Source organism: Vigna radiata, unplaced genomic scaffold (genome assembly GCF_000741045.1).
Source record: "Vigna radiata var. radiata cultivar VC1973A unplaced genomic scaffold, Vradiata_ver6 scaffold_223, whole genome shotgun sequence".
NCBI lineage: Eukaryota > Viridiplantae > Streptophyta > Magnoliopsida > Fabales > Fabaceae > Vigna > Vigna radiata.
In genome coordinates, this window is record NW_014543246.1 from 460069 (window position 1) to 471330 (window position 11262).

The 11262-nt window shown below is 28.5% G+C and overlaps 1 long non-coding RNA gene across 2 annotated transcripts; it reads right to left on the reverse strand.

Moving 5' to 3' along the window:
* Window positions 1-1013: 1013 nt before the first annotated feature.
* On the reverse strand, window positions 1014-2584 carry LOC111241050. 2 transcript variants are annotated; one of them, XR_002666767.1, is made up of 5 exons: window positions 2295-2584; window positions 2034-2191; window positions 1606-1931; window positions 1342-1434; window positions 1014-1270 (listed from the first exon to the last, which is right to left on the reverse strand). It is a non-coding gene; the product is annotated as an uncharacterized LOC111241050 (long non-coding RNA). The 2 variants fall into 2 exon arrangements; XR_002666766.1 differs by having other exon boundaries at window positions 1342-1931.
* Window positions 2585-11262: the final 8678 nt, after the last annotated feature.

Here is an 11262-nt window from a genome sequence, read left to right on the forward strand (position 1 = left end):
ACCCTCAACCCTCAACCCTCAACCCTCAACCCTCAACCCTCAACCCTCAACCCTCAACCCTCAACCCTCAACCCTCAACCCTCAACCCTCAACCCGCAACCCTCAACCCGCAATCCCTAAACCTTAAGCCAATCTATGCCAAGCCAAGTTCAGCCAAATTGAGTCGAACCGAACGAGCCGAGCCAGGTCAAGGCGAATGAGCTAAGCCAAGTTGAGGTTTATGAGTCGAGCCTCTCTAAGCCAAACCAAACTGTAGCGAAGCAAACCAAATCGAGCCAAACTAAATCGAACCAAATGGAGCTGAGATGATCCAACGAGCAGAGTTGAGCCGAGCTGAGACGAATCAAAATGAACTAAATTAAATTGAGTTGAGTCAAACCGAATGAAACTGAGCCAAGCTAAACCAGCCGAGTCGAGCCGAACCGAAATTAACAGAACTAAATCAAGTCAGGCCGAATTGAAACTAGCCAAGTTGAATCAAGCCAAACTAAACCAAATTGAGTTTATTCGATCCGAGCAAGCCCAACAAGCCAAGTTGTGCCAAACGAGCCCAACTGAGCCGAAAAACCGTGCCACATCGAGCCAAGCTGAATCCGACCGAATCGAGTCAAACGAGGCAATTTGAACCAAGCCATATCAAACCGAACTAAACCAAACCAAGCCAAATGTGAACCAAACTTAATCTTGTCGTGCCAAACCAAGGAAACAAAATTTATCATCTTTTCAGAAAATGGTGGATTAAGCAAATGTATTGCTGGACAAGGTCTATTATATTTCTAAAGCCCTCCTCTGTATTATACCTTGAATATTTTGGTTAAAACCATTCATAAACCCATTGTTGGTTCTAATATTTCTTCTATTTTACATTTAAGGAGTATAATTTCCACCTCCTTATTGTATTTTTCCATTCTTTGCAAATACTTTGCAATAGAAGAAGCGGTATTTGAAGAATGGATTGAGAGAAGCTTAATGAAAGAAGCAGAAAAAACAATGTTGTCTTGATATTATACATGTACTAATTGTGCAGCAGAATCAAATAATGATATTTAGATAATGTAAGAACATAAAACTAACTCACTTAACCAGCATTAGTGTATCTCTGATTTGCTCAGTAACTTAAATACAGAGCTCAATGAGGAATGCACCAACTGTGCAGTACAAGAAAGATTGGCATCTGCATGGTTAGAGGCCTCTTCATTCTTCTTGCGTTTGCATTCTCCACACCAGCTACTACAATCATTCTGGAAGCCTTCACTTTCCAAGACGCGAACTGCAAGACAACATGCAAGTGTTATTCTGCATAAATATAAGTCTCTCATAACAATAAGGTAGTAAACATACCTCTAGTTCACACCCCGGAAGAATAGTTGTCCGCAGAAAATTCATAGCCCAAGCAAATATTCAAGGCTATATGTGCATCATCCACATGCAAGTCTGCAACAATATTGCTCATTATATTTTAACAAAAGCATGCAGAGCTGATTTGTTCGGAACTTGGACTAATTGCATATACCTTAAAGAGAATGATTAAAGTAGATCAACAAAAATACTTGCTACAAGAAGTGGCAAATCGACAAAGCAATGACCTATGTTTGAGAAACTAACCAACTTCTCCATCCCTAGCGAGTCCATAATCAACAACAAAAGCATAGTGAGAGTCCAGCGTTGATCCACCAAATTCACCATAGGAAACTACAAATATAATTCAAATTGACAAAGTGAGTCCACACCATTATATTAGTTCTTCATCTCTGTCATAATTTTCTAACTCATTCTGATTAAGAGAAAAAATTATCTCGATTTATGTAGGCTCTATGTATTCTTCCCTAAATCTGTGAAGCATGGGTTCCAGGCCAAGATCACGAAGAACAACACCATGTTCGTGCAATATATTTGGTCGCGTGGTTTTGATTTTGAGATCATCTGCCCATCTTAAAAAGTAATCGACCAAAGCAATCAGATATTAATTAGAGCATGATATAAAATGGAATAATTGAATATATGATTGAGAAGGAAAGCAAAATATGTAATACCTCATGTATCATCTTTTCACAAAATTGTGGATTAAGCATATCAAATGTATTTCTGGACAAGATTTGTCTATTATATTTCTGAAACCCTCTTCTGTATATTGTTCAATTGCAACCAAGAAATGATGTTGTGAAAAAATTCATAGGATCCAATTGAGAGGCTACAAATAAAAGTGAACAACTAGTATAAGATCATCTAGCAGAGTTGGAAGATTCTACGTTCAGAAAATTCTAATGTTAACATGTGCATTCATAGATACGTACCAAATAACATATGCCCTGTTAACAGTTCAAGAAATTATCCCATCAATCCATCTCTCACAATTTTGGGAAGAACCTTAAAATAAAACCTTCAAGAAAATGTGCGATTTACAAATGAATAAAAGTGTTGTTTTCAGAGTGTTAAAATCTTAAAATAATTCACAATGTAGTGTGTCCGCCTTCGAAACTGTTTTATCCAGCGCAGAATAACAATAGCTTAAAAGATTGAATCACAAAACAAAGCCAAAGGCAAAATAAAAATTAAAAAAAAAAATAGAAGAAACACATATCACTGTCATACATAATAACTCAGTCAAGAAAACAAGAATCATCGCCTTTTTAGGTTGACATGTAATTCTTTAATTCCAGCAAGCATATATACACATGTTATTATGATACAAAGTGAAATATCTTGGATGCAAGTGGGTTGTTCTTGGACAGTGCAAGCGACGAATTGAAATTATAGAAGAAATTGAAAAACCTTGTAAGAGATGCAAGATATTCACTGAACGAATATTGTCTACTTGTTCATCAGTTTCTACATACGCTTTGAGGTAGGTTCTTGGAGTGATTCCATTGGATAGCTCTCCCTAGTAAGGAAAGGTATGTTTGTTACAGCTTCTTCGGAAGTCATTTTCTTTCAAAGAACTTTTAGAAGAAGGGGAAGAAGGTATAGACGTCAACGTTCTCGTTAACCTTCAATGGGAAGAAGGGAGAGTTAATACAGAAAAAGAGATGATAAAGAAAGAGAGGATTGAAATGCAATTTTACCTGAAATCAGAGGAGAAAAAGCACTGCAGGATTCTTGAGTGCGTTATAGTTGTGAGTTGGAGGATATAACTGTATATAAAGAAGTGAATGAAGACGCTAACCGCCATAAACATGATCCTAATAATAATAATAACTAACTCTAACGGAAATAACTATTGCTTCTTCAATACAAAGAAGTGTAATTAAACTTTATTCATAGTTTAAATTACCAACAAAAAAGAAAAAAGAAATTGGTGATTGTTAAACCACAATAATTTGTTTTTCAATAGAAATATTTTTAACATTCTTTTACCATATGAATTTTGAAATTAAATTTATAATATAATATAATATATATGTTTATAATAATTTATAATTAAAAATTATTACAAATTATCATTTTAAAATATAATTTGGAAGATTATTATACTAAAAACATATTATTTGTTTATGATAAGAAAATGATAATTATTTTATATTATAAGTAAATTATTAAATGAAAATGAATAATATATAGAAAGAAAGAGAGAAATATATATGGAGATAGAAAGAGAGGAGTTAAAATACTTATTTTTTTTTTTGCATTTGTTCGAAAATCTTAAAAGATATTGATATTTATATTTTGATTGGTCTTTATTATATTCTTATTTTTTTTAATTGTGTAATTAAGTCCTTTATGTTGTTATTATAATAACAATGTTAAATATGTACTATGTACGTCAATTTACTAAAAAAAATATTTTTTATTTTAATTTTTTACTAGTTAAAAAAAAAACTTTTTTTAGCATTACTTGAGTTTTAATCCCAAAAAACACGTTTTTTGCGGTTGCAGAGAATTCTAGGAAAACTACCGTCACAAAATTACCAACAAAACTAACCGGGGTTGTGCTAAGTTATCCTTATTTCCTTGGATTTCTGACAAACTGTCGAAACTAACCGAGGTTATGCTAAACCGCCCATATTTCCAGGGGTTTCCGGAAAATTGCCGGAACTAACCGGGGTTTTTGGATAACCGCCGAAAGTAACTGTGTTTGAAAGAAATGTCCTTATTTCCAAAGATTTTATCCTAAACCCAAACTAACCGGACTTTCTAGAAAACCGCTGGAAGTAACTGCGTTTGAAAAAAATGTCCTTATATCCAGAGGTTTTATCCAAAACTGTCGGAAATGCTTCCAAATTATTATTTTTTTGTGTTGAAATTGGATTGTGATAAATCTGGTTTTAATATCAAGACAATCAAATAATATAATCTAAAATTGAATATTATTATATAAAGTAAATTATATTGTTCAACATACATTATTAAAGACAAAGATATTCAATACTATAAAAATTAAAAACAACAATGTTCAATACTATAAAATTTAAAAACAACTGTAGTCAATACTATAAAAATTAAAAACAATAATATTCAATGCTAAAAATTAATGACAAACATGTTCAATACTAAAAATTAAAGACAAAGATGTCTAAGATTCTTCTTCGTTACATCCATTATGTGACACACTTCCTTGATCGGATACCTATAATATAACATAATAGTTAGTCGGTTTTATATATATATATATATATATATATATATATATATATATTTATAAAAAAATATTTAATATAGACAACGTATCAAACCGAATAAAACCAAGTTCAAAAGAAAAAACAAATTTAAAATATTCTACTGAATTAAAATCATCCCCTTGGCCATTTATAATTTCTCTTAAAATTAGGACAAGACAACCACTGCTTATCCTAATCTAATTTCACACAAAACCCACCTTAAGACATCACCTCAACAAAAAAATGAGAGAAAAAATTAAATGAAAAAATAAATATAACTATAAAATGTAAGAAGTTTCAAAAAAGAAATATAACTATGAAGTGTAAAGTAAAATAGAACTACTCAACACAAGTGATAGATAACTTATTTGATACAAACATACTAAACAGAGAATTTGAAACTCGAATTAAGTTATAAATCTCAAAATATAAAATATTTTAGAAACTTATTTTAAAAAACTTGAGATCACAAGTCGGAAACTCGTGATGTTGTTACAAAAATGAGTTGGTTGGTGAGAGTGAAAGAAACTCGTGTGAATCAGTTATTCCTCACACGAGATGGTGAGTTGATGCTGCACATTAACTAATATCTTTGAGAAATTGTTTTTATATAATACGAATTGTAAAAATAAAAGAGCATTAACATAGAAATCACGAACCTGAAGGAGATGATGATCTTTAGAAACAAGGAAGATTATGTTAGAGTAAAAAATGAAAATATAGATAGAAAGATAGATGAAGATTATGTTCTAGTTAAAGAGGAAGGAAATGAATTAGGAAGTATTAGATATGAAGGCTCATGCAAGAGGAAAAGAGCGTATAGAGAATAATCTAATTGAAGAGATAAGATAAACATACCAGGAAGACGAAAATGATAAAAATCGTCTCAGCACAATCCTCACTGCCTCGACCACGATGCTCCACTTAAGGAAAAGATGACAAAAAACAGACGAACAGACGCAACAGGAAAGATTGTGATGAAGCCAATGGAAGAAATGAAAATGCTTAGGAGGAAGGGAATTAGGGCTTAAAGAATTAAAAATGAAAGTGCGGGAAAAGCTTTTCTAATATTAAGGATAGAAAAAAATTATTTTAAGATAAAAATATAGTTTAGGAACGGTTTTTGTTAGTAACTGCCAAAAAAATTAAAAGAAAAAGAAAAAACTCTTAGTGTTTCAAGCATAAACCGCGGGAACGTATTGGAGGTTTCTAAAACCAGAAAAAAAATCCTTCCTAAAATTAATTGTTTTTAATATCAATTTGTTTATTGTATTTATTATTTTAATTCAATTCAATCTCAACTTTTTTAAAATTAAAAATTTTAATTATTTTTAAATTGAGAGTGAATTTAATTTATATAAATTTTACAATGAAGTTTTATTAAATATTTTTAGAAATATTAAATTTATTTAAATTTATGTTTTAAATTTTTTTTTAATTTTAAATATATTTATTTTAGATTGTTATAAAACTGTTTTAAAATTTTAGATTTGAATTTATTAAATTGTTATTTCTAAATCAATGCTAACATTTGTTTAGAAATTGTTGGTTTATTATATTATAAAAATATTTGAAATATAAATTTATAAATTTTTATATGATTATTTGAAATTTAAATTCAAATAGAAAATAATATTGAAGTTTAATATAATAAAATATCAACACAAATATATTAAAAATTTTAAATAAAATTTAATATAAAATATAAATTTAAATAAACTTAATTTTATTAAAAATATTTAATAAAAATATCAAGCCTTCTTTTTATTTAGTTATAGATTTGACATTGTGGATGTAAATAAAATTCCATATTTTTCTGCTTTGACATTTGATATATAAATTCCAGATTTCTGCTATCATATAATGCGGTTCAAATCCTCATATTGGCCACAAGAAGGATCAATATACGACATATAGATTCGACAATGATTGAAGGTCAATTTTAGCTCTAATTTTATTTTTTTCACATCCCATTTACAACACCGTTCGTGTGTCACAGCCATGGTTGTGTTACAAAACCTCAGTTATCAGCCACAGGCAACCACCTCCATGTGCAGCGCATGCCTGTCATATAATTATATAATTAACACACTTCATCAATCATAAATTAAAGCACCAGCGCCTCCTCGTATACATATTTTATGCAAACGCCATCATTGTTCTATACTTATGTCTCAACTTTTAGCTTCTTCCTAGGCTTCTGCGTTGTGAGAGGCTGCAAAAGCATGACCAAGACTTCCATAATCTTAACGTTGGTGATCGCTGTTATGGTCTCATGTTATGTCGGTGCGTTACGTGATCGAAAAATTGAAGGGTTCTATTTGGTAGTGGCGCTTTTGACTATTATTGCATCAGTGGTGTTGTTGGCCTTCCGAGTCACAATGATGACATCTATCACAGTGTTGGTGCTGATGAGTTTTGCAGGTTACCGTCGCAGGGTTTTGGTTCAACAAGGATGGCTAATTACGCTTGACGTGGCGTGGTCTTTGGGCTGCTCTATCTTCAGATCACAGAAGGGACTCTCGCTCTGCTTTGTGCTACCCTTCTCAGCTTGTTTGCCACCTATGGATGAATGAATGACGTCATAACCACATGGCAATGGCAATGATTGGGGATAGAACCTTCTTGTAATAATTTACAAAACAACCTAGTAATTAACAACCAACATTTACCCACTAGTCACGATAATTAAGAGAAAATATATATATATATATATAGTAGCATTCAATTGACAAATTTTTTCATCTTTTTCTTGTTGATTCTGCAAATTGTTCCTTGATTGAAATACTGGAGTTTATTTATATAAGCCTATAAAGAAACTCAGTATGGATTATTAGCGCATTTTGTATGTGAATTGTAATCTGAATAGACTGCTGTGCGAAGCAGAAAAGCAAAAGGCTATTCTAACATACCGTAATTGTGGGATCAAAGAGTAAGACCCATTCTAACATCTATAAACGGAATTACAGATCAATCTTAGTTTTCTAAGGATTTCTTTTCTTAGAATTTTAAATGAAGTATAAGTTATATAGTATCGTGATTCTTGACTAAGAAATCTGGTAATCGTGAATATTTTTCAAAGTATTTATATGTCATGGAAAGTGGAGAGTTATATCATATTTTTATTATTTAACGTATTAAATTATTTATTTATCATTGGAATTACTTTTTATTATAAAAATATTAAAAATCAAACTTTTATTAATTAATTGTGTAACTTTTCATAACTAATTATGATAATATTTTAATAAATTTTGCCTTTTCTTTTTCACATTTTGTTTCCACCATACAAAATCAGTATTTTCCTCTTTTTAATTAGTTCACCTCAGCCAACCCAAAGAAAATATGAAATTTTTCTACATTTAAAAACATTTAGTGAATAATTTTTTACTCATCATTATAAAATGTGAAGTATCTGACAATTAATATGTGGAGAAGAGATCTACTTTGTTCACTTTTAATTAAAAAATTTCTTTTAAAGATTAAACGTGCAAATAAGAAAAATTGGGAGACAATGTGATAAGAATTGGGAGACAATTTTCAATGGTTTAAATCTCTTTTTTGTCAGTTATAAGTTCAGTTTAGTTCCCGTTTTTTAAAATGTAAATTTTTTGTCAGTAAGTTATAAAAAATGTTGAGTCATTTTTTGACTTAAAATACTGTTTTTGGTTGTTTCTTAACAACTACTAGATCTTTACATTGCTCTGATTTGTTTCTTAATAATAAAAACATTTTAAATTGTTTTTTGTACTTTGACCATAAAAATACAAAAATGACTCATTTGATACAATTTTTATAATTTAGGAATCAAAGATTTACATTTTTAAAAACGGAGACTAAGTTGAACATAACTTAAGGACCAAAAAGAAATTTAAACCATTTTTAATAAACTAAAGATTAAACATGCAAATAAGAAAAATTCAAACTTGAAATGCGAAAATGACTTTGGCAAGAATGCAATGGATAAGAAAAGACGGGTGGGGTAAGATGGAGTGACGCTTCCAACATCTCACAGGTAATTTGCTTCCATCCATTGTTTTCATATTATGCATCTGCACGTGGAGGCTTCGAAAACACCTCTTCGAGTTCGATTTGGTACGAGTTGGCTTACATGGAGGCGAAGTGGCGAATGAGAAAGGGGAACAGAGTGTGGCATATTGCGTTTGGGAGTAGACTCAAGTGTAACAGTGCATTTGTGGCTAATTACACGTGACAAACATTACAAAAAGAAAGATGTCATCACAGTCTTCACACATTAGCCACATCAATTTCTTTTTAATGCTTTTAGTTTTTCAGAATGAAAAATTAAAATTTCGTTAAAGAGAATAACTAAAATGTAGATTACTTTAAAAAAGAGACTAAAAATTTGTTTGATAATTTAGGAACTAAAACCATATTTAACTTATTTTTCATAATAATGATAATAAATATTAAAAAAAATATATGATAATAGATATATTTTTTTTATCGTTAACCTCTGTAGAAATCATGAAATAGATTATGATAAAAAAATAATATTCCAACTTCAAATTTTTATACCGCTAAAAATAAGAAATATCAGGCTTGATTATTCTATATTCATTTTTAACTAAAAATTTATATTTACTTATATTTCTATATAAATTTTGTTTTGTTCAAATTTTTCTGAAAAATGGATATATTTGTAGTTATGGTTATAAATGTATTTTTCCTCTTTTTATTATTAATTAAATAATTTTAAAAGTAATAAATAAAATATAATAATATCAACTATTGAATATTAAATCAATGACTATAAATAATAATTAAATAAAAATAGAATATTGATAGAAAAGAGTAAAAAAAATCAAATTTATGTTTAAAAATGAATTACAAAATTAATCAACAAAAAAAAAATATAAACTTTTAAATTCCCTAATAAATAAAAGATACTTTAATAATTTAAAATAAAAATTAATCATGGAAATAAGTATTATAAGAATAAAAAATATGCTTATAGTCACTTAATCCCTGAATTTAAATATTACTCATATTGATTAAAATTCTTTATGGAGATTTATATAGGGTTGAACAAAAATAACTGATTTGTAATGTAACTGTACTATATTATATTAAAAATAACTGATCCACTTTTAATAACAGTTCAGTGTATTATTTTACCGCTGTTTCATTTTGTTAAGAAAACTTTATTTAATAATGAAATATTAATAAAAGAAACGTTCACATAAAAAATTAATAATTAATTTTTTAAGACAATATTTTTATTACAAATTTTTATATTTTTTTTTATCAATAAGCATATATTACTTTTTAAATAATATTATTGGTTTAAACTTCTTTTTGGTCCTTAAGTTATAAGCAGATGTTCAGTTTAGTCCCCGTTTTTAAAAATGTAAATCTTTGATCCCTAAATTATAAAAAATGTATAAATGAGTCCTTTTTTATGTATCAAATGATAACCAAAAAAAAGTATTTCAAGTCAAAAAAGGAGTTATTTAATACATTTTGTATAACTTAGGAATCAAAGGTTTACATTTTAAAAAACGGAGACTAAACTGAATATTCCTTTATAACTTAGGGACCAAAAAGAAGTTTAAACCAATATTATTTTAAGTAATAAGAGTAAAATATATTTTTTAAAATTTAATTTTATTAAATGATTAAATAATAGAAATCATAAAAGAAAAAAAGACTATATAAAAAATACTTTAAATATATTATATGTGTCAATAAATTTAAAAAAGTCACTAAAAAAAGATGGAGAATAGTAAAAAACTAAGAACTACATTCGTTTTAGAGAGAAATATATATATATATATATATATATTTTGTTCACTCTATCTCATCCTCGTATAATCTATCATATATTCTATCCTTACAATTTTCCAAGTTACACATAATAAATTTGAATAACTTCTATATGTAACCTATTAAATATTTTCATTTTACCACATGTTTAACATTTTTGTATTTAATTTTGTTATCAATAAAAGAAAATAATATTTTAACACCATTTTTTGACACCATTCTGACACTGCACATGTGTCAAAATGTGGTTGGACGATTTCAAATTAAAAAATTAAACTTTAGTTTTTCTCTTCCAAATATACCCCTGCCTCAACTTTTTTAATTTGAAATCGTCCAATCACATTTTAACACGTGTGCAGTGTCAAAATAGTGTCAAAAAATGGTGTTAAAATATCATTTTCCATCAATAAAATAGTGTAATCATTACTATTATCTTTTCACTTTTTTTACTTTATTAATCAATTTTTTAATTCTCTTTTCAATTAATTGATAATTTTTATTTGGAAAATGATATTTTGACACCACCATTTTGACACTGCACACGTGTCAAAATGTGATTGGACGATTTCAAATTAAAAAAACAAACTTTGGTTTTTCTCTTCCAAATATACCCCTGTCTTAACTTTTTTAATTTGAAATCGTCCAATCACATTTTGACACATGTGCAGGGTCAAAATAGTGTCAAAAAATGGTGTTAAAATGTTATTTTCCTTTTTATTTTCTCTTTAACAACATTATCAATGAAAATAATGAGAAATTAAAAAAAGAAAGTTGATCAATGAATTGAAAATAAAATCACAAAAATAATGATTATAGCCCTTCACAAGAAAAAGTAAATAAAAGAACAATACAATTAAACAAAAATAAACAAGATCATAAA